The sequence below is a fragment of the Callorhinus ursinus genome, unplaced genomic scaffold, assembly GCF_003265705.2.
Source record: "Callorhinus ursinus isolate GAN/ISIS: 27379988/994484 unplaced genomic scaffold, GSC_fseal_2.0 scaffold98, whole genome shotgun sequence".
Taxonomy (NCBI): Eukaryota; Metazoa; Chordata; class Mammalia; order Carnivora; family Otariidae; genus Callorhinus; species Callorhinus ursinus.
In genome coordinates this window covers 774,902-796,056 of record NW_027397160.1, presented here as the reverse complement: position 1 = coordinate 796,056, position 21,155 = coordinate 774,902, and the positions used below count along the sequence as shown (strand labels likewise).

Below are 21,155 nucleotides of genomic sequence, written 5' to 3'. Positions count from 1 at the left end.
ACAAATTGCCACCGTGTCTAATGCTAGTGGGCCCACGGCTCCATGCTAGGAGTTTCCACAGAAGGGCATGGAAGTGGCAGTCTGGATGAAGCTGGGGAAGTTTGAAGTGTGTTTGCAGAGCACTTTATATACGGTAGCACACGGCTGAACAGGGCTGTGGGCCTGATGGCAGCTGAGACGCCAGGCTGAGAGAATGCACCGCTCCCCCCACGAACCAACCACACAGGCACACACACATTCTGAAGACAGTGGCCAAAACTAAAAACTGATGCCTGTCCCTGCCAACCCCTGTCCATGTGGGGAAAGGATCAGGGTGGGCAGAAGTCCTAGAAGGCTCTGCCTTATCAGGACGACACTGTTTGGGAGAAGAGGTCCCCCCACCTCTCTCCCCTCCACCCAATGGAGGAGAAGCTCTAAGACACTCACTCACTGGGGCCAGGCGCAGACAAGAGGGACACTGACACTTCAGAAACCGCCAGTGCCCACCAGTGTCCTCCCTGCGTGGGACAGGGTAAGAGACCGCAGGAGAGTGGGGTACTCATCCCCGCCACGTGACACGGACCAGGGCTGGCTCCTCAGCTCCAGACCCCTGAAGGCAGGAGGCGAGCGGGAGCATGCTGACCAGCGGGACCACACTTCCAGGGTGCAGCACGCCTGGAGGAAAGGACGCCCCTCCGGTTCACTGGGCACCCTCCTGGCTGCCTGGGAAAGAGCGTGGATGGAAGGCTGGCAGGAGAAGAGCTGTGGGGCAGACCAGTGACCTCAAACCCCTTCCACCTCCGAAGAAAAGTTATTTGTCCTTACAGAAGTTGATAGATCCTTCAGCATGGGCTTCCCTGCCTTGTCTCCCAGCACCCCAGTGCTTAGGGAGTTCCCAATCTATTGACGTACTGTCCGCGGAAGATAAAGATATGGCTGCAAATTCTTTGAAAATGTGACATCCATGCTCCTTCTCCTTGAAACTAGGTGGGTTCTTTGACCAACAGAATAGAACAGAGGGGGTGCTGTGCTAGTTTCTGGGGCTAGGCCTCAAGTGGCTTCCAGTTTTTCTCTCTTGGAATACTTGCTCTCGGGAAGCCAGCCAACATGTAGGAAGTCCAGCCACCCCGGACGGCCGTGTTGTGAGGAACCGCAAGCTAGCCCATGTCGGCGCCGAACACAGAGAAAGAGGCGTCTGCAGCCCCAGTTCTCACAGCCTTCGGGCCCAGGGAAGAGGGCTCAGATGGTGCCAGCCTTAGCCACCGTATGACTGCAACCACATGAAGGCCACGCGGGGCCTGCCAGCCCCCAAAGGGTGAAAGAAAATTATAAATCATGGTTTGAAGCAGCTACGTTTTTAAGCAGTGTATTGTGCTGTATGAGACCATCAAACAGGATTCCACACAACATTGTTTTCTACCAAGAGACCTATTTCAAAGTAAAGAAGGTATGAACGTCGGCACGTGACCCTGGCTTCACAGCTGTTACCCTCACCCCATCACCCAGAAGCAGCGACCTAGTAAGGAGGGTGGGAAGGCGTGTTAATGGCTGAGCTAAGGTGCCCACCCTGGGCCAGAACCCTGCAGGATTCAGTCACTGTCCCCCAGGACGCAGGGTTTGTGCTGAAGCGATGGTCCGTGAGTGGCCCTGGGTCCCCAGCACCTTGAATACAAGCTCCAGGAGCCGCAGAACAGAGCACGCTCGCCCTGTCGCTACTGTTCCCGTGAGCCCCAGCACGATCGGTGCTTCCTCTCACTGCAGATACTGGCTCTGCGGGGTGGGGTATCCCGGTCCCTGCTTGGGGGGACGTTTCTGCCTACGTCTCCACCACACTGGAAGCCACGGTTACATTCGGCTACGTCAGGCTTCCCATGCCTGCGGTCGAGCACTCGGGGAGCCGACTTACTGTACTGCTAGGTAGTCAACCCCAACTCCATGAAGGGCGAGGCATGCTGATACTCACTGGGGACGGGACAGAAATGTCTGGAACTGGCAGGTTCACTGGGACACTTCCACGTCCATGCCAAGTGGTAAACTCTAAGTGGACAATTGCAGCCCCCGTGGCCCATCAGAGGCAAGGCAACTGCGGGACAAACACATCAGACCAGCCAAGCTTCGAGCTGGGAGTGACCAGCCCGAAAGGGGGGTGGAGGAAGGAGTATGATTTCAGCCGTGGGGCCGGTAGCAGGGACCACTGCTTGGCTGGACAACCTGTGTTCTAACCTTTTAGTAGACGGCAGCTAGATAACATCATGAAGGATCATGCTGCACTGCCCTCTCAGGAAGTAAGTCAGGGCATCTGTCCCCGGGCCAAACGTGCATGGCATGCCCTGGGATGGACTCACTTGTGGGTCTCGTCAGGTGGCCCGGCGGGAGCAGCTCTGCCAATGCTGGCCGATCCTACAGCCACCACGGGCCCTATGAGTCCACCAGGGTGGCTGTTTCCAGGGCTGTGTGCCGTGCGTAAATACCCAGAGAGCCTTTCCTCGAGGTCACGGTGGAGGCCTCTTGCCTGCTTCCCCAGGGCTGTCTCATTGCCTCTGAGGGATAAGATGCATCAGCTACATCATCACCCTTGCACACGCACCCCACAAGTGTGAAAGATGAAGCACCTGTGGGCGACAGGACCTGGCAGATCAGTCCCGTCGTCTTCCTTTCCCCGCCAGACGGGACTGGGTTCCGGGAGCTGCGCGTCGTCTCCCTGAAGACAGAGAATCGGCCAGTGACGCAGTGACCTCCTTGATATCTGTTGTCCGGCCTTCCCGCCCGTGTCCCCTCTTCTCTGAGATTGTAATCCCCAGGAAAAATGTCAGCACAGAAGCCTTTGCCTCAGGCTCTACTTTCTAGGGCAACTGCGCTAAGAATAGACAACAATAATCATACAATTTTAACTATGCAGCCTTGTTCAGAAAAAGGCCGGACAACTTTATAGTGTCCAAAATAAATGAGAAGTCAAAGCCAGAGTAGTCACGGCAGCTGATGCTGGGTCAGCCCTCAGGGAGCGAGGGACAGAAGACAGACGTGGTGACAGGTTCATGCGTAATCAGAGAAGAGACGGAGCCATGGGCCTGCATTCGCCAGGGCAATGACCTCCCATTTCAGGGGGGAGCCCGAAGGGCCACCTCATCCATGAACCAGAACTAGAGAAGTTTTACCCGCTGCTCCCAGAAATGAGCAAGGAAGTTTTCCACCTTCCTGGAGATCAAAATGAAAAGGCTCACGGAAGAAATAGAAACTCTGGGCATACGACCTGTGACCGTGTGGAGTGTAAACGTCTACTCGTTCTTGGTGCGTGGGTCTCAGGCTAAGAAATTACAATAAAAGTTGTGTCATGTGATTGGAATCCTTGGTGCCTAGGAAGGAAAAAAATGTACGCATTCCTTTAAGGACATTTCTCCAAACTAGAAGATGAGCTTACAGTGAGAGTCGTTCAAGTAAGAAACAACAGGACTTGTGTCCCCAAGAACTAGAGGTAAGTGATAATAAGATCAAAGGCAACACAAATAAAGAACAAACAAAAATTTTAAAGAAGTCATTTAGAAACATGAGAAGTGAAAAATATCACAGAAATTAGAAACTCGAGGGGAGGGCTAGGAACAGATGAGAGAGTGGAAGCAAATCGGTGAGCTAGAACACAGAGATGGGAGTGTCACCCAGAAAACAGCACAGAAAGGTTAGAGATTGTTTAAATCACGGGCCATCAAAAGAAAGGAAAAATAGAAAGAGCTGATCCGATGTAGGCGCCGAGGGGAGAATAAGAGGCAATGCTCAGAGACAATGATGCACTTTCCAGGACTTTCCAGAACATGAGTTTGCGCGGGCCGCCGGAACAAAGCGCCAGGGGTTGTGGGGCTCAATCAGCAGGGCTGGCTCCTCCCGAGGCCTCTCTCCTGGGCGTGTGGACACTGTCTCTCCCTGTGTCCTCACGTGTGTGTGTGTCCTCTCCTCCTTTCATGAGGACACCCGTCCTACTGGGTCAGGCCACGCCATGGCCTCGTTTTACCTTAATCACCTCTGTATTAAAGACGCTGTCTCCCCATTACTGCCACCTCCCGAGGTGCTGGGGGTCAGAGCTTCAGCATCAGGATTTGGGGACATGATCCAGCCCATGACAGAAACAACCGAAGATGAAAAGCATGGAAGCTGCAATCTGAGGCTCGAGCAAAACCGAAACACAGGATCCTCACAAAGAAGAGGAGCCTTGAAGCAGACGGGAGAGAGGCCGTGCCCGTGTCCGGGGCAGCACCAGAGACCACCGACGCCCGTGAGCAGAGGACGTCGCCGTCACTGTCGGGAGGAGACCCGCTGCCGAGTGAGACCCGATGCCCACAGAGCTATCCTCCGTGGGGAGCCCGAGTGTCCCTAGACCCACAGACGGGGCGCGTCCCCGACCGCTCTGGACGCTGCAGGCCCGGGGGAGGGAAGAGGACCAGAGAGACTGAGGTGCCGGAGGCAGCTGTGAGCTGAGTCGAAACCACGGGGTGTAAAACAGCAGTATAGTGGCTCGCTGGGGACAGCGAGGGTCAGGTGGGAAAAAGAGAAGGGGCTCAGGCCTCCGTGTGAGCTGTGGGCACCGGGGAAGCCCCCAAAATGATCGCTGGGGCGTGGGAGAAACTCTGGACTTCTCTCCACAGATACCTGGCGACCCAACACCGAGAGGGCAGGTGACTGGCCTTGGGGTGGCACTAGGCCACTGACACACCCAGGGCTGGAGACACGCAGGATTTCCGTGCTGCAGGGGGTGGGAAGCAGGGCCCTCGCCCTGGGCCATGGCACATCGTGGGCTGTTCCTGCCGCTCCCAGGCAAGGACCCCAGAGAGCTGCACCCTGCAGGCTCGGCCCAGAGAGGAGCCTCTTTCATTTTGCATAAAAAAGCCCTGCTCCCTGTGTCTCTCTGGGCACAGTGGGATTTGTGGTGGCAGGCCCTTTCTGTCCCATCCCCAGCACCGTCCCACCCTGGGGTGGATGACCCGGACCTCCCAGCCAAGCCCCGTTCACCACATTTTGAAAAAGAGCCACCCCTTTGCCTACCGTAAGCCTGGAACACACGCTGGTGACTGGGTCTGCCCTGGGGAGGCCCACCAGGCCTTGGTGGCTCTCCTAGGAAGGCTGGCAGGAAATCCCAGGGCCTAGAGACCCGGGGTGTGGTCTACAAGGGCAGCGGGTGGGATCTGGGTGGAAACAACGCTTTGGCCATGAGGCTTCTTGTTCTCCAGGGAGAGGCAGAGTGGGGGCTCAAGAGCTTGGAGGGGATCCCCTCAATCTGGGGCAGCCGGAGTTCAGGCCACCTGTGCCCCACAGTGTGGTTACAGATGACTGTTCATTTTAACAAATCAACCCTCACAAAGTGGATACGTGCTTTAAAAGTTGTGCACCCGAGTGCGCCTGAGTGCACACATGCATCATGAAGCCACACACAGCACAAAGGCACATGTGCCCACGTGTCTACATATTTCATGTGCACCTGCACATACATGAACGCACACACCTGCATAGATGCACGCACACATGCACAGAGACACACATGCATGCACACACATGCACACACACACCTATACACACACCTGCACAAGTGAATGCATACACTCGTGCACACACACCTATATGCACACACACATGCACAGAGACACACACGCATGCACACAACTACACACACACACACATACCGGCAAGGCACACACATACACACACATGTGCACAGATGCGTGCATACACACGTGTGGGAACACACATGCACACCCACACATGCACACACGTGCATACACACTTATACACACACGCGTGCACACAACTACACACACCTGCACAGATGCACACACATGCACACACTCAGGCACACACACATACACACACACACATGCACATACCTGCACACATGCACACACACGTAGGCACACACACATGCACACCCACACACAACCCCACAACCAGAAGGTAGCATCAGTAACATGAGCCCAAGGGGCCACAGGAAGATGCTGCTGAGCCTGGCCTGCTCCGACAAGCTGCTCACAGGCCGCGGCAGAAGAGCAAGTAGGCTAATGATCACACCATTCTACTCAGGCCTGGAGGTGGAGGGCTAGCCTGTATTTTTAATAAGAAGTGAAAGAACTTATGTAACCTGTTCTTTCCAGGTGGAAGTGATGTTTTTAGTAATCGGTGAGAAAACACCTGTCCTTTAAAAAAAGCCTGTGATGTGCTCTGAAAACTCATACTTGATTTAATGTCCTGTGACTTTGTTGCCAAAACCTGTTCAATTTGTCACCTAGAGCAGTTCTCATATCTGCTCGTTTCCAAAATGTAGAAACCATTTTTTCCTAATCTGTCAAAAAAAAGGTCTTCCCGGTAAAAAGTCCCAGTGAGTTTTGAACCCGTTCGTTAAAGATCCACAAATGCAACTCTTTTGAGCTGGTTTGCAGGACCACTGCCGGTTCCCAGGAGGACGGAGTCTCAGCACCAGCTTGTGTGCAGCTAGGGGTGGACTCGAACAAGATCATGACCGGGGAGCACAGCAGAGGGTGCCCTCCTCGCATGGAAGTTACATATTCTTCTGGGGTGGTCTCTTCTGCTGTGGCAGCCACATCGTGGGTGAGCCATGTCGCGGATGGAGCCTTGGGTCGCTGGGCTCCAGTGTGCCAGACCGAGGGGCTGGAAGCGACCGAGCGGATTCATTCCCACCAGCCTCCCTAAAGACTGTTAAAATGATTAATCCTAAATTATTTGTAATGCTACATTGAGGGCAAAATATTTTTTAAGAATAAATGAACATTTTGAAATGTTTATTTCATTTTATCTCATTTTTCATTTTCACATATATTTTGTAGTGTATTTAATATTTAATATTTTAGTGCAGTGAATCATGTATTTTTAATTTAATAGATTACATATATTTGGGGGAATTTGCTCAGATGCTTTTTACTGATGTGTGGGTGATCAAAAATGTTTAATAGATCACTCATCAAATTAAAATTTTTTTTAATTTTAAAGGATTAAAAGCATACATAAAATACTGAGAGGAAAATTGGAAACAGCAGAGAACCAAGTGTGATTGGCCAAGAGTTTCACGGCTGTGTCCGTTGGTTCTCTTGCTGAAGCTCGGGAAGTGGACCCCTGCCTGCAGAGCGGAGGGAGACGGAGGGACACGGCCCCTCTCTCGGGGTCCAGTGGGGCGCGTCACTGGGCGCCATCATTAGTGCCTGGCACACGTGGTAAAGGCTGCTGTCTTGTGGAGGCTGAGCCGTGGGAACGTGCCAGTGTTCAACGGCGTCCGACCTAGAAACCCGCACTCACCACTGCCTGATTGTGGACAGGAGCGGGCATGGTAGTAATGTGGCCCGTGGTGTTCTCCCCAAACCCCCCCAGTGCCTCCTGCCTGTGTGTTCTTCCAGAACCTGCTGCTTGCCCACAAGGAGGGAGACCTGTGTCCACTCCGCTTGGACCAGAGCCTTGAGAGGGGTCGTGCAAGTGTGAGTGCACCCAGCAAACAGCCCACAGCACCCCTGCAGCAGGCACAGAGGGGAGTGTGCCAGAATCCCACGTGTGGGTGATGCGGGGCCGCCCATGATGGGCTCACAGTCCCCAGAAGTGCAGAGGGCGTATCAGGGGGTCAAGTCTGAAATTGGGGACGGTCTCCAGAACAGCCTGGGGCTCCATCCCCGGTCCTGCCGCCAAGGACCTCTCCTCATAGCTTCGTCCACCTTGCCCGGGGCACGGCCACAGCGTGGTCGCTGGCTCTCTGCTGCATTTGACTTGGAACCCGAGGAACAGCAATCCAGGCCCCACGCCACCCACCGTGGCTGTGCCTCTGCGCCCCTGGGAGGCAAAATCCTAATCAGCCCAGAGCACGGACGGGTCCGCATAAGCCCTGGGATCAGCAGCTCTGTGATGTTCTGCGACACCCTCCCAGGACGGGGGGCTGCCCCCCTCCCCAGCCCCGTTGTCCTGCCAGATTGTGCTACTCGTGATGACAAACGACACTTACTTTGGGACAAAACTCAGCATTAAAATGTTCAAGGAGAAAAAAAAAAAAATCTCCTGATGGTTTTGACGGGGATGAAGTGACTGATCCTTTCCGGGAGTTTAAATGTCCATGTGGGGAGGGCTTTGGATTAAAACTCTCGGTCCTGGAAACATAACGCATTGTGCTTCCTGCTGCCTGTCACTTGAAACGAAAGTATTTGGCTTAAGCTTATTTTTCCTCTTTAAGCTGCCCGGCACAGACTTTGCCCCGAGAGTGGTTTTACAAAGCAAAGATATTTATTTCCCGAGTTGTGGAAAAGCTGTCCCCCTCCAAGTGACCTGCTTCTGGAGAAGTTAAGTAACAAAGCTCACGTGCGAGGCCCACCGGATGGTTCCTGCCTCCAGGCATGACTGCAGGATTTGTGCCCGTGCGAGGGTCAGTCTGTGTGGGTCAGTCCCAAGGGCAGGGCCGGGGGTCAGGAAGCACCCCCTACCCCTCGCCCCGTCCCTGTCCAGGGCAGGCGTCAGCAGCAGTGGGGGCGCTAGGGACCCACAGGCCACCTCTGGCTGTGCCACATGGGCCTGGGCTGGCAGGGAGCCCCAGTCTCCCTCTCTCCCCGGGGAAGGGGATGTCCATGCCCAGACCTGCCACGGGGCCAGCGTGGGAACCCATGGTGTCCGTCACAGGTTATGTGGGAGAGCGTGTGAAGCAGGGCACCCCCAGAAGCAAGCCAGTCAGCCAGGCTGGTGGAGGGGCAGGTGGCCTGCCTGGGTGTGAGTGCGTCTCCAGGGCCATGAGCGTGTGACCACCCTTGGCCATCCCAAAGGTGCCCAGAAGGTCCTTGGGAAATGCCCGTGGACAGAGGCAAATAATGATGCAGGGGGTGGGGAGGGAGAGAGGCCAGGAGGGGCTGCTCCCTCCTCCAACCCAGCTTAGAAACTCTCCCACCAGGCCTGCCAGAGACACTGGCATCCTGGGGAGGGCCCATCTGGGTCGCAGCCTGTGGGGGTGGGGCTCCTCTCCACTGTCCTTGTCGCCATCTGCAGATTTCTCATCTCCTTGCAGAGTGGAAACGGGGGTGCTCTACCCATCCCCAACTGTGTGCCCAGCATCCGGAACATGCTGGAACACGTGCCCGGAACAGGCCAGAACACCCAGCCGAGAGTCCTGCTCGGTTTCTGTTGACTCAGTGAGTTAGGAGGCTGTTCTGAGGAGGCTGGCACAGGGTCACCAGCCCACCCAGGGCTCGGTGTCCTCGTCTACGAAAAAGGCAATGAAAGAGGTGATATTTAGGGACCCCCCTGGGGCCCACATTCTGAGCCTAATGTTTAAAAGGAATGAGATGAAAGTAAAGGGAGAAGCTGGTCAGGGTTAAAGACGTTTCCATGGAAATGAAACACCCTGGCTGGAGTCAGGCCCCTCGGCAGCCCTGAAGTTGCAAGGAAGTTTCCAGAATTACGGCATCTGCCTGCCCATTGAGGGAGAAGCTTACTGTGCCTCAGTCGCTCCACTCAGAGCTGCCTGCCGTACGCTGAACATTGGCCACCAAAGCCAGGCGTGCCCTAATCCCTGGAACCATCAGTGAGACCTCGTATTTGGAGAAAGGGCTTTGTGGCTGGGATTAAGTTAAAGATTCTGAGAGACCATCCTGGATTATCAGGATGGGCCGTAAGTGCAGTCCCGTGTGTCTTGGTCCGAGAGAGGCCAGGGGAGAGGTGACACAGGTGCAGGGTAGGGCCGCGTGACCACAGGGGTGGAGACCAGAGTGACTGGCCACAGGCTGCGGAGGCGGGCAGCGCCAAGGCTGGGAGGGCCTCCAGGCGCTCGCCTTCCTGCCACCATCCTGACTTTCGCTCCGTGAATGGACTCCTGGCCTCCAGACGTGAGGGAGAGAGACGAACATCTGTGGGACGTTGTTACGGTGGCCCCAGGGGGCTGGCAGCCGGGCACGGGAGCTGGACTGCAGCTTGCCAGGCAGGAAGGTGTGTGGTGGGCTCCGTGGCTCACCTGGCAGCAAGCATGCGAGACCTCAGCCCCGTCCAGCTCCCTGGAGAGGACGTAGGAGGGGCCATGTGGATGCAGACTCACCTGCCCTGGGAGGATCGCCCCGAAATCCTGAGACGCTCTGTTCCTTTTACGTCCCTGGTTCTGCTTCACAAAGGCAAAATGACCCCCGGCTGTTCACACCAGTCCCTGCTGACTCCCCGCATGACGACGACGGGCTCTGTGTCCCACTGTCCTCAGCACCGAAGGAGCGTGGATCCGCACACAGATCCGCAGGAAGCGTATACGGGCGCGAAGCTCTCAGGTTTGAGCTGGGACTTGTTCTGAGCAGCCCTTCCCGAGGCCTCCTTGCACCCTGGAGCCCTTGCCAGGCCTTTGGGAGGAGAAGCTGCATCCCCAGCCCGGCCTGCTGGAAGGTCCTTCTGCACCACCACCTCCCTCCCAAGCCACACGTCTGCCAGGACACTCACGCTGAAACACCAGCCCTCACACAAACGTGCGAGGGCCCCTGGGGAGCCCAGCCTGGGGTCAGGCCCCACTGGGAGACAGGAAGTCAGTAGGCGTCCGGAAGGAGGTGACCTGCCTGGGACCACACAGCCCAGACAACAAAGCAGGGACTCCGGGTCCGCTCACCTCTGCACGAAGCATATTCTGCAATTCACAGAACTTTAATTTCCAGAAATTGAAGCTCGTTCCAAGTGCCAAAACTTTAATAATGTTTTAATGGACTGTTTGATTCAAAATGTTCATTTAAGTATGATTTAAGCTTCTTATTTTTCTGAAATGTGTTTTAGGATGTTCTGCATCCTCAAGTACAATTTGACACGCAAACAAAGCTGCACCACAGGGGTCCCGGGAGGGGTGGGAGGTCCGCACTCGGCTCTCTGGCAGGAAAAGCCACAAGCTGGCACATCTCAGCAGAGAAGCACCTCCTTTCCCCTCTGGCAGCCTGGGGTGGGGGGGCAGGTGGGCACAGTTACCGTCCTGCAGGGGCGGCGGGGGGCCAAGGTGGGGAGAAGGCAGCCCTGCCCGCCAGGGAGGGTTTGTCCGGCCTCTCTGGGCAGGGCCAGGCACAGCGATGGGGGCCCCGGGGCACAGGCTCACTGGCTGGGGTGCAGGCTCTGTGGGTGGATCTCTGACCGGTTGCAGGAAATGTTATGTGCCTTGTGGTATGTTCTCCCATTCACACTTCACGCAGCTTTAGGATACGCATGTGGTTCCTCACTTGGGGACGTTCTCGGGAGCAATGTCACGGAAGGAGAGGCCCGTTACATTCTAGGACGCTTGATCGCCTTGACAAATTCTCAGAGAGTGTGCATCACTGGGGGCTTACGATGGTGTTGCCCTTGTCCGTGCGTTTTTACTTTTTAACTTTTACTGCAGTGTCACATGCCTGCAGAAAAGTGCACAATGCACCAACGCACCGCTCCGGGTCTCGTTCCCACGTGCCGTGGAGCCCCCACGCCACGTGAGGAACAGTCTGGTCAACATCCAGAAGCCGTCCTCCCGTCGCCTGCCAGCCCCGAGCCCCGGGACCCCCCTGCCCTGCACATGGCAGCTCATCGCCCACGTGCGCGGACGTCCCAACGGCTCGTTGTATGCTCACACCAGGGACGGTCCTGGGCACCGCACGAAGCTGCCGCTGTGACTCTGTTACCATTTACTGTTCCAGCCTGTGCAATCCAGACCTCTACGATCTACTTTACTATCCGTGGACAGTCGGGTTGTTCCCTGCTTTTGGATATTTCAAATAAAGCTGCTGTGAATGTGCTTGCACATGGCCCTCTCCGTGGGCACAGGCTGAGGGGCGGCCAGGTCACGGGGCTGGCGGACATGTTCACCGTTAGCCGGAAGGTTTCCCACCATTCTAACGGCGGACTGTCTACCCCTTGCCGGGGGTGTGGGAGGTGTGTGGGGGGGTGTTGCAGAAATCTCCCTCCACGCTGTAACTTCTCTTTCTTAATGATGTCTTCTAAATAATGAGAGCCCTTGGGCGCCTGGGTGGCTCAGTCGTTAAGCGTCTGCCTTCGGCTCAGGTCATGATCCCAGGGTCCTGGGATCGAGCCCCGCATCCGGCTCCTTGCTCCGCGGGAAGCCTGCTTCTCCCTCTCCCACTCCCCCTGCTTGTGCACATGCTCTCGCTGTGTCTCTCTCTGTCAAATAAATAAATAAAATCTTTAAAAAAAAATAGATAACGAAAGGCCTTAATTCTAAGACAATCCACCGTGTCAGTCTTTGCCCGTAGGTTAGCGGTTGTGCATCCTAAGACTGTAAATACATATCCTAATGTCATACTATCTTGAGATCCTAAATATCGTTTCCTGTATTATCTGGTAGGAAACTTTTTTGGTCTCTCATTTTTGGCTCCACGGTCTCCCTGGAACTGGTTTCTGTGGATGCTGTGAAATAAGGGTTTTATCAGTCAGCTGTTGCTGGATAACAAGCCCCCCAAATCTAGGAGTTTAAAACACCGGCTGTGCATCTGGCTCATGAGTGTGGGCTTGGCCCGGCTGCTCTGGGCTATTGTGGCTTCTCGATCTCTGTACCAGCGGCAGGTCACTTGCTTGGGTGACCTGCGACGCCTCCCTTGTGTTCTGGGGCGGGCAGGCTGACCAGCAGGGGACACAGGTCCCTGGGCCGTATGCCTCTCATCATCCAAGGGCCGCATGGTGGCCATGATGGGGTTCTCAAGGAGAGCAACGTGGCAAGCCCAGGATGCAAATGCTTTTGGGTCTGCACATATGTCCTGTCAGCTACAGTCCTATTGGCCAAAGTAAATCTCGAGCCAAGGCCAGGGCCTGAAAGGGACACCCAAGAAACACAGTGACAGGGCACAGAGATGGGGAGGGGGACTCTGTGGCCACATTTCCAATCCAACACAGTCCATCTGCTGGCCCCACATTGTCCTTGTTCCCCCACATGTAAAACACACTCGACCTCCCCAGGACCCAGGTCTCATTTGACTGTAGCCTCAGGTCCACGTCCTGGATCCTCTCCACACAAAGAGCCAAGGAGCAGAGAGACAGCATCTGCTCCCAAACCCACACCCATGGCTCCCTGTGCTTTAGAGGGTCCGATTTCTGTGGGACCTTAAGATGCCCCGGGTCCTTTCACCTGGCTGAAGGTCTGCATGGCATCGCCTTCAGTCTTTCAAAGGGGTCGTACCCCTCGGTTTGACTAAAGTTCATGAGCTGCATTTTCCACCTTCGAGCCATCCCAGGCGACAGTTCTGCCCGTTGTTTGGCACGCACATAATATAGGCTGTCCGCACCCAGCGTCCGTGATAAATGCCTCCTCGTTTTCCCAGCCTCTGCCAGCCAAAGGACTGGGGTCTTTGTGACAGCAGCATCCCCACGTCTAGGAGGCAATTCCTGTATCGGTCAGCCTTGCAGGACCACACACCACCTCAGCAGGTGGAAGCTGAAGTCACCAAGCGCTCTCTGAGCTCCCGCCCCGGGGGCTGTGCCCCCCACCCCGTCTGCTCCTGCACCTGCTGTTGTGCGTTTAATGCTGATACGTTCTCAGCCCCGCACAAAGTTACGAGTGTTGCTTCATGCCATCGATAGTTCTCCAGCGTCGCCCGCAGGTCTCTCCTCATTGTCATCACCCTTCGCGGACGGCGCAGTGCCCGTCCGTCTTCGATGGCGGCCCTTCCGTGTGAGTGACGCCAAGCTGCCCAACAGGAACTCTGTCGGCTGTTTATTTGTGGGGCTGTGGAAACGTCTTCTTTTACTGTCCTTTTTTTCTCTTTGTCCTTGCTGTTCACATCTTCGTTTTTATTTTCTTAGGTGACATTTTCTTTTAATATTCCTGCTTGGTGTTTTGGTGCTTGTTCAGTATCTTTCACCTGGCTGAAGGTCTGCATGGCACCGCCTTCAATCTTTATTGAAATCATCAGCCGTATGTCTTTAAACACTTCTTTGGCTCTTTCCCCCTTTCCTCCTCCCTGTCTCTGGGGTGTGCAGGACCCTCCCGTTGTGTCACTGGTGCCTTGTCCCCCTTCTTCTGTAGTTGCCAGCGTCTGTCTGTCCATGCTTCCTTCTGCCATCCTCCAAGCAGTCGTCCACTACAGGAATTAAATCTAGGAAGAGCTATACCATACGATCCACAAGGCCGCCGACCAGACCCCAGGTGAGATGCGTGCATTGCCCCACACCGAAGGAGAGGACCCAGCCGGGGTGCCCATCGCCCTCTGCTCACCTCAGTGGGTGTGAGGACTTCATGGGATGGGGTCCCCCGACACACTGAGCCGCCAGTCTGCATAGTGAGTGTTAGCAAAGCTCAGTTTCTTTCTCATGGTTGAAGAGCAAATACAGGGAAAAAAAACTCCGTTATTTTCACGCACCGCAGCTTCCTAACCAGCATGCTCACATCGTCGAGAAGGGGTCTTCCCCCTTCCCCCCCACGTCCAGTGGAAGACGGTCTCAGCCTGATCGCAAGAGGCGCCCAGAGGAACAAAGCGCCTTCTCTCTGCAGCTCTGACAATAGCTTTGGGGAGCGTGAGCAGAGCCATGACTCCACTCCGTGGAAACCACACTGTGCACCCAAACCCCAGGCTTTCATGCTGTTTTGAAGACGTCTGGCCTACATCTTATTTTTGCCCTAGGATGTTTTCAGAGACAGCCTCTGTCAGACTGAATTTGAGTCACTTCTGGGCTTATTTAAAATTTGATGTTCTTGGTGCAATGTTCTCAGCTAATCGCTGTCTGTTCTGGGAAGAGCTGAAGCATCTCCCTCATCTGAGTCAGCTTCGGACTTGCCCCCAGCCGCCTGGAGGAGCGGCCTGTGGCCACCTCACCTTCGCACACAGGCACGCACCACCATCTCTAGGCTGCTCCTGACACAAACACCTCTGGGGCATGGCCTCTCCCTCACGCACGGTCATTCCAGCTTCAGGCTGCTCTCAGCTCCCGGTCTTCTCCTCCCCGGGGTCCAGTCAAGAGCCTGCACACCCTCCGTCCCCAACACAGTCACAACCTCAAGCCACTGCAGAGAGAAGAGGCAGCAAGGCCAGGGGACAGACAGGGTTGGGGAGAAGCAGGGCGACGGCCCCCAGGGGCTAAGAAAGAGAGCAGATTACACGGAAGGAGAAAGAAGGAAGGAGGTGACAGAGCAGAAATCACGTGAGAGAACAGACGTGTAACAAAGAAAACATCAACAAGCTGAAACTTGGTTCTGGTAAATGATCAATAAAATTGATACTATCACAAATCAATGACTGCTCTCAGGAGCGGAAGCATGGGCCCCTGCAGACCCCACACGTTAGACCTAACCATTAGCAAAGTCAGGCCGCGCAAAATGGACGAGGTCCTTGAAAAACAGGACCTCCCAAAATTGACACAAGCAGATATAAAACTCTGAAATGTCCTATGTCTTACAGAAATTGAGCCTGTAATCAGACACCTTCCCAAAGAAAAGTGCAGGCCCTGAGGGGTCCCTGGTGAGCTTTCCTTTAAGGAAAAATGAATATACTCTTGCTCTTGCTTCTGAAAAACTAGGAGACACACCCAACTCACTTACCGAAACCCATGGGCCCGTGCTCCCCGTGAACATCACACAAAACCTTAAACACAGTTCTAGCAAGTTGAATTCAGTGACTGAGAGGAGCTATGCCAGGAATGCTTATTGTTTGAACACTCAAAATCAATCAACGTGGTGCCTGGGTGGCTCAGTCATTGAGCGTCTGCCTTCGGCTCAGGTCGTGGTCCCAGGGTCCTGGGATCGAGCCCCACATCGGGCTCCCTGCTCAGCGGGAAGCCTGCTTCTCCCTCTCCCACTCCCCCTGCTTGTGTTCCTGCTCTCGCTCTCGCTCTCTGTGTGTCAAATAAATAAATAAAATCTTAAAAAAAAAAAGTCAATCAACTGATTGACAGAACAGAGGAGAAAAACCGTAGGATCAACCCAATAGGTGCAGAAAAAAAAAATGATAAAGTCGAGCCTGTTTGTGATTTTTTTAAAGAACTACTTGCAAACTGGAAGTGGAAGGTCCCAATCTGATAAAGCCGTTTGCAGAAACCTTACAGGTGAGGTCATGCCTGATGGAGGACCATTAAGCATCACACGGGCACTGGAATGGGGAGATAGAAACACTTTCAGTCCGTGGCGCTGTGGCATCCAGTGTCTGTGTGGACATGAGGGACTGTGGTCTTTGTGTTATGGCACACACAGACCGACTCAAAGTGGGTCACAGACCGAGATGGGGGGAGGGACACACATGCAAATTGAGATTCTGGAGGAAGTCACAGAAGGATGTCTTCTGACCTTGGCTTTGGTGAGGACTTCTTGGGCAGAATGATAAAGTACAAACTGCAAAATAAAAATATCGATAAATTAGACTTCATTGAAATTGAATACTTCTGCTCATCAAAAGACACCATCCAGAAAATGAAAAAGCAAACTGAAGTCCGGTGAAAATATCTGTGATCCGTGGGACAAGGGACTTCTCCCCAGAACACATAGAGAACAAAAAGCAATAAAAAGGACAAACACCCCAGCCAAGACTTGGCAAAGACGTGAGCTGACGCTGCGCAGAAGAGGGCGTCTGCGTGGCCAGTAAGCATGTGAAACTGCACACAGCATTGTTGCTGGGCAGAGATGAGATGCCGCCGCACACCCCCCAGGATGTCTGTGATGAAAAGCACAACAGCACCAGGTGTCGGCAAGGGTGCAGGGCCGCAGGGACGCTCGTCCACGGCCCGTGCGAGTGTCAGCAGCACGACCACTCTGGAAAGCCTTCTGATGGTTTCTAGTAAGGCTGAGCACGCGTCCACCCCAGGGCCCAGCGACTCTCCTTCTGAGCGTGTGCCCAGAAGGGACGGGTGCCTCTGTCCACAAAAGACCGGGACAGGGATGGGCACAGCAACCTCGTTCATGACACCCCTGAACTGGAAACGGTCAGCACGTGGAGGATGGACACAACTCGCGGCCCCCCTGGGGTGGGAGCAGCCCGCCGTGGAAGTTAGCAGGACCGTGCTGTGCGTTACCCCACGCATGGTTCTCAGAGATCATGTTGATGGAGAAATCAGAGCAATGGGGCAACGGTAGGACTCCATTCAGCTGGAAGTTCTGGAAAGGCCAAGCGAACGTGCGGCGCTCGCAACCAGATAGACTACGCGTGGGGGGTGGAGGCGGGGCTGCCGCCTGGGAGGAGGCAGGGGAGGGCCCCCGAGTCCTGCCCCGGGGGTGGTCACATGAGCGTGTACAGGCATAAAACTGATTCTGCTAAGATTTGTGCATCTTACTCTGTGTAAATTAATTTTAAAAAAGTAATTAAAAAACCAAACAAACCAAGAACCTTTCAAAATACAACCTGACATTGGTCGTGAATCCGTGGGGCGTGAGAGACGTGGCAGGGTCAAGGCTTCGGCAGCAGCGGCCGGTGAGTGACAGTCCCAGGGACGCCTGCAGGCCGCTGAGGGACGCCCGCCACCCCAGCCCTGGGAACGACACCCGAGCCCCAAGTCGAGCTAGCCGAAGACGGTCACTTTCTTCTAAGCGCATTTTATAGAGGATCTTTACATCAACGTGTTTGCTGTCTGTCCCCCTTTGGCTCGACCAAGGCATTGTTGTCATATAATACACCGCATGTCTTCAAGGACACGGCTTGTTGAGTTCTGACACGCATGTGAAAATATGTCCACAGCCCAGACAATAAACCATGCCGCCACCCGCAGAGCCCCGGCCGCCGGGCCGTCCCTCCACCTCCCTGCACGCTCAGGCCAGCACTGGTTCCCATGTCACGTTGCCTGGGACCTTGTCCACATGGACTCACGCCGCACACGCCACTGGGTCGGGCCCCTCCCTCGGCACGCTGTTCCGAGCGTTGTCCGTGGGTTGCATCCCTGCCCTCACCCTTGCCCGCTGCCGGCCAGCATTTCAGCCACGGACACATTGCAATTTGTGTATCCACTCACTTGTCGATGAACGTCTGGTGGTTTTCGGTTTGGGGCTACTATGAATAACGGTGCTGAGAACATTCTTGAATGCGACTTTCTGTGGGAAGGCGCTTTAACCAGGAGCGGGTGGGGGCAGCGCCGGTCCCAGGCCGGGTGCATGCTTAACTTCCCAGGAAAATGCCAACGTGTTTTCCAAAGTGGCTGCTTCGTTCCCATTCCAACCGGCGTCACGCGCAGCTCCCTCTTCTCTGCGTCCTCGCCCCTGGACATGGTCAGTCTCTAATGTGACCGTTCCAGTGTGAGTGTCACGGGGACACATCCTGCTCTCCCCTAACCACTAATGATGTCGAGGACCACCACTGACGATCTCATCCCCAGCCTCTGCTGGGTGGGCTGCTTTTGGGGAAGCGTGACTGGAGAAATTTGCTCGGGGCGGAGCGGAGCCTTGCGGGCGGGCGGTCTGACGCACTGTTCTGAGCATCTCAGAGCTGCAGCTAGAGTCCTGGGGCTGCCTGCGGCCAGGGGCAAAAGGAGGACGCAGGCAAGTGTTTCTGGGTGGGCGTTTCGTGGCTTGTCACCACCTCACTGGCACCCCATCACTTTGGGGGTGCACGGCCAGCCTGGGAGGGACCCCGGGGAGGAGCTCCGCACATGCAAGGCACCGGCGGTGGGCTGCGGCAGCCACGGAGACCCTCGTGCTCTCCCAGGTCTCCCTGGGGAAGGGGCGAGGGCATTCCACATTAGGGGACTTCCAAAACCAGTCCGTCGGGGAGTCTCCCGCACGGTGCTAACGAAACCACACCACGTCTGGTGGAGGAGGGGACGTGAAGTGGGCCTGGCGGACAGGAAGGCACAAACACCACAGTGCCCGAAATGGCCCCGTTTTGAGGAGCAAAATACACCATTTTGTCTCCCAAAATTTGTTCTTTCCCCTAATCAGGATTTTTTCCTCCATATAGAGCCACAAACTATGGCGTGGCTCTGAAATCAAATCTTTGATGTCCACCTGGGAGACAAAAGATGACGTTAGCGATTCAGGTGCCCTGATGCGTGGATTTTAAACTGGACGGTCTCACGTGTGAGCCTCCGGAGAGCTCCCCCACATCTGACAGCAGGGGGCAGCGTGGAGGCAGTTGTGCGCAGGACCTGACAGCAGGGTGGGACAGGGCGGGCCTCAGCGTCCCCCACAGAGACATCTCCAGGAAGCCCGGCCACCGGAAACCACACATGGGGCGCTCACTGCCAGATTCCTCCATGAACGTCCAGAAAATGAACCAGTGGCCAGGCCTCGGAGGTCCGCAGCGTTCCGCAGCCCTGACGGGAACGAGGGCTCCTCCGGGCCCTGTAGCACCTCGATGTTTTATTCACTCGTGTCTTACATATTTCATGGGCTCTCCTCCCCCAGAGGCTTCGGAGGAAACACACGGCGTGTCCTTGTCAGCTGCCTGGACCTCCTTCAGAGCAGGACGTGGTGGCCTCCACTCAGATCAGAATGACCTGTCCTGTCAGGCAGAAGCTCCTTGTAAGGCTTTTCCATTTTTAAAGCATTGCCTGAGAATGAAGTTAAATGAGTGCTTGCCCAGTGTGGCAGGAGAGCCCAGAGGGATGTGCCGTCGGGGCACGTGTGGGGTGCTGACCCCTCTGCGCGGGCTCTCAGGATGCCCAGGGCAAGGAGGGCACGCCTCCCTGCAGGCCTGTAGCAAGGACCCTGGCCTGCGCCTGCCCAGCAGGCCCAGCCAACAGCAGGGGCATCTGCCCGCGTCGGGCTCACGGGCCGCCTTGCTGCACATCTGGCTCCACGGTGTCCAGAGCCTCTGGTCCCTGTGCGCCTGGTGGGCATCTGCCAGGGGGGCTGAAGCGCCCCAAGCCCTGTGGTTAACCAGGACAGCCACAGAGCTCCTCCTTGTCCTCGGGAGGGGACCACCTGCCCTGTCCGCTTGTGCACAGAAGTTTCCGGGCCAGATCTCCAAGAGCCGATGCTGCTATAGTGTCTCGGCGGAGGGGGCCAGGGCGGAGAGCCGCAGAGCTGCGGGAAGGACACGTCAGGTTGTGTGCACGGGCACACAGACACACAAGCCAGGCACACACACGTGCATGCACACACACGGACACACAAGTGCACGCACGCACATGCAGACACAGTGCACCCGCCCACATGCATACAGACACGCATGCACTCACATGGATGAAAGGGAGCACTTCACGAGAAGGGAAAATGACCCCCGAGCCAAGGGAGGGTCAAGGAAGGAGTGGAGCAAGAGAGAAATGGTAAATAAGTAAATAGAAGCAAATACATTGTAGAAATCATGATAACAAGGACTCCCAGGGTTTAAATGTATGTAGAGGGGCGCCTGGGCGGCTCAGTCGTTCAGCGTCTGCCTTCGGCTCAGGTCCTGATCCCGGTCCTGGGACCGAGCCCCGCATCGGGCTCCCTGCTCCGCGGGAAGCCTGCTTCTCCCTCTCCCTCTGCCTGCCGCTTGCTCTCTCTCTCTCTCTCTCACTGTCAAATAAATAAATAAAATTTTTAAAAAGTACAAATAAAAAAATGTATGTAGAATTCTAAAATAGAAGAACAGTAATGCAAAGGGTGGGGTAGAACAGCATCAGGGCTTTCTGCACGCGTGTCAGCTAAGAGGTGGCAGGACTAATTTCCACTAGAGTCTAACAAGCCAAAGACACATTGCAAACCCCGAGGTGACTACTGAAGGCAGCAAAGTAATTTATAAGCGGCAAGTGAATCAAGAATGAACATGGAATAGAGACAAAACTGGTCTGAACAGAGCCAAGAGAGGAGAAGGGGCAGGGAGCAGGTAAAGGGTCCATCTAAACCCAGATAATTAGACCAAATGCAAAAGAACCTAATATTTCAGCTAATAGGTGAAGTTTGTTAGACTGGGTGCAGTGGGGACCCTAAACAAGGACACGACAAGATAAACATAAGATGTTTTAAGTTTGTAGGTGTGCACACACTCCCATGGGCCCTGCCCGCTCTGAAAGACCACACGTGGTGCAGCCGTGGGGACGGAACGCCGTCGGCGAGCGGGGGACGGAGAGAAACGTGCAGCCCCAGCTGCATTCCCTTCGTTGTGTTTAAGTTTTGTCAGATGCATACATGAGCTTGGTACTAATTTAAAAGGAAAAACGGGAAGAAGGAGGAAGGGAGAAACGAACCATCGGTTTAGGAATCTGGTTAGCTTTCCCTGCAGAAGGTGCCCGTTGGCTTCCCAGTTGCCGTGTGAGATGGAATCAGTGACGGAACGAGGGCCCGCGAGCCCCCATTCCAGCCGAGGGAAGAGACGGCACTTAGACTTGGATCCCTT

At 55.2% G+C, this 21,155-nt stretch overlaps 1 long non-coding RNA gene across 2 annotated transcripts; it reads right to left on the bottom strand.

Moving 5' to 3' along the window:
• Window positions 1-6,934: 6,934 nt before the first annotated feature.
• LOC141371768 (uncharacterized) lies at window positions 6,935-17,622 on the bottom strand. 2 transcript variants are annotated; one of them, XR_012376988.1, is made up of 2 exons: window positions 13,482-17,622; window positions 6,935-12,093 (listed from the first exon to the last, which is right to left on the bottom strand). It is a non-coding gene; the product is annotated as an uncharacterized lncRNA (long non-coding RNA). The 2 variants fall into 2 exon arrangements; XR_012376989.1 differs by having other exon boundaries at window positions 14,141-17,622.
• Between the last annotated feature and the right edge of the window lie 3,533 nt (window positions 17,623-21,155).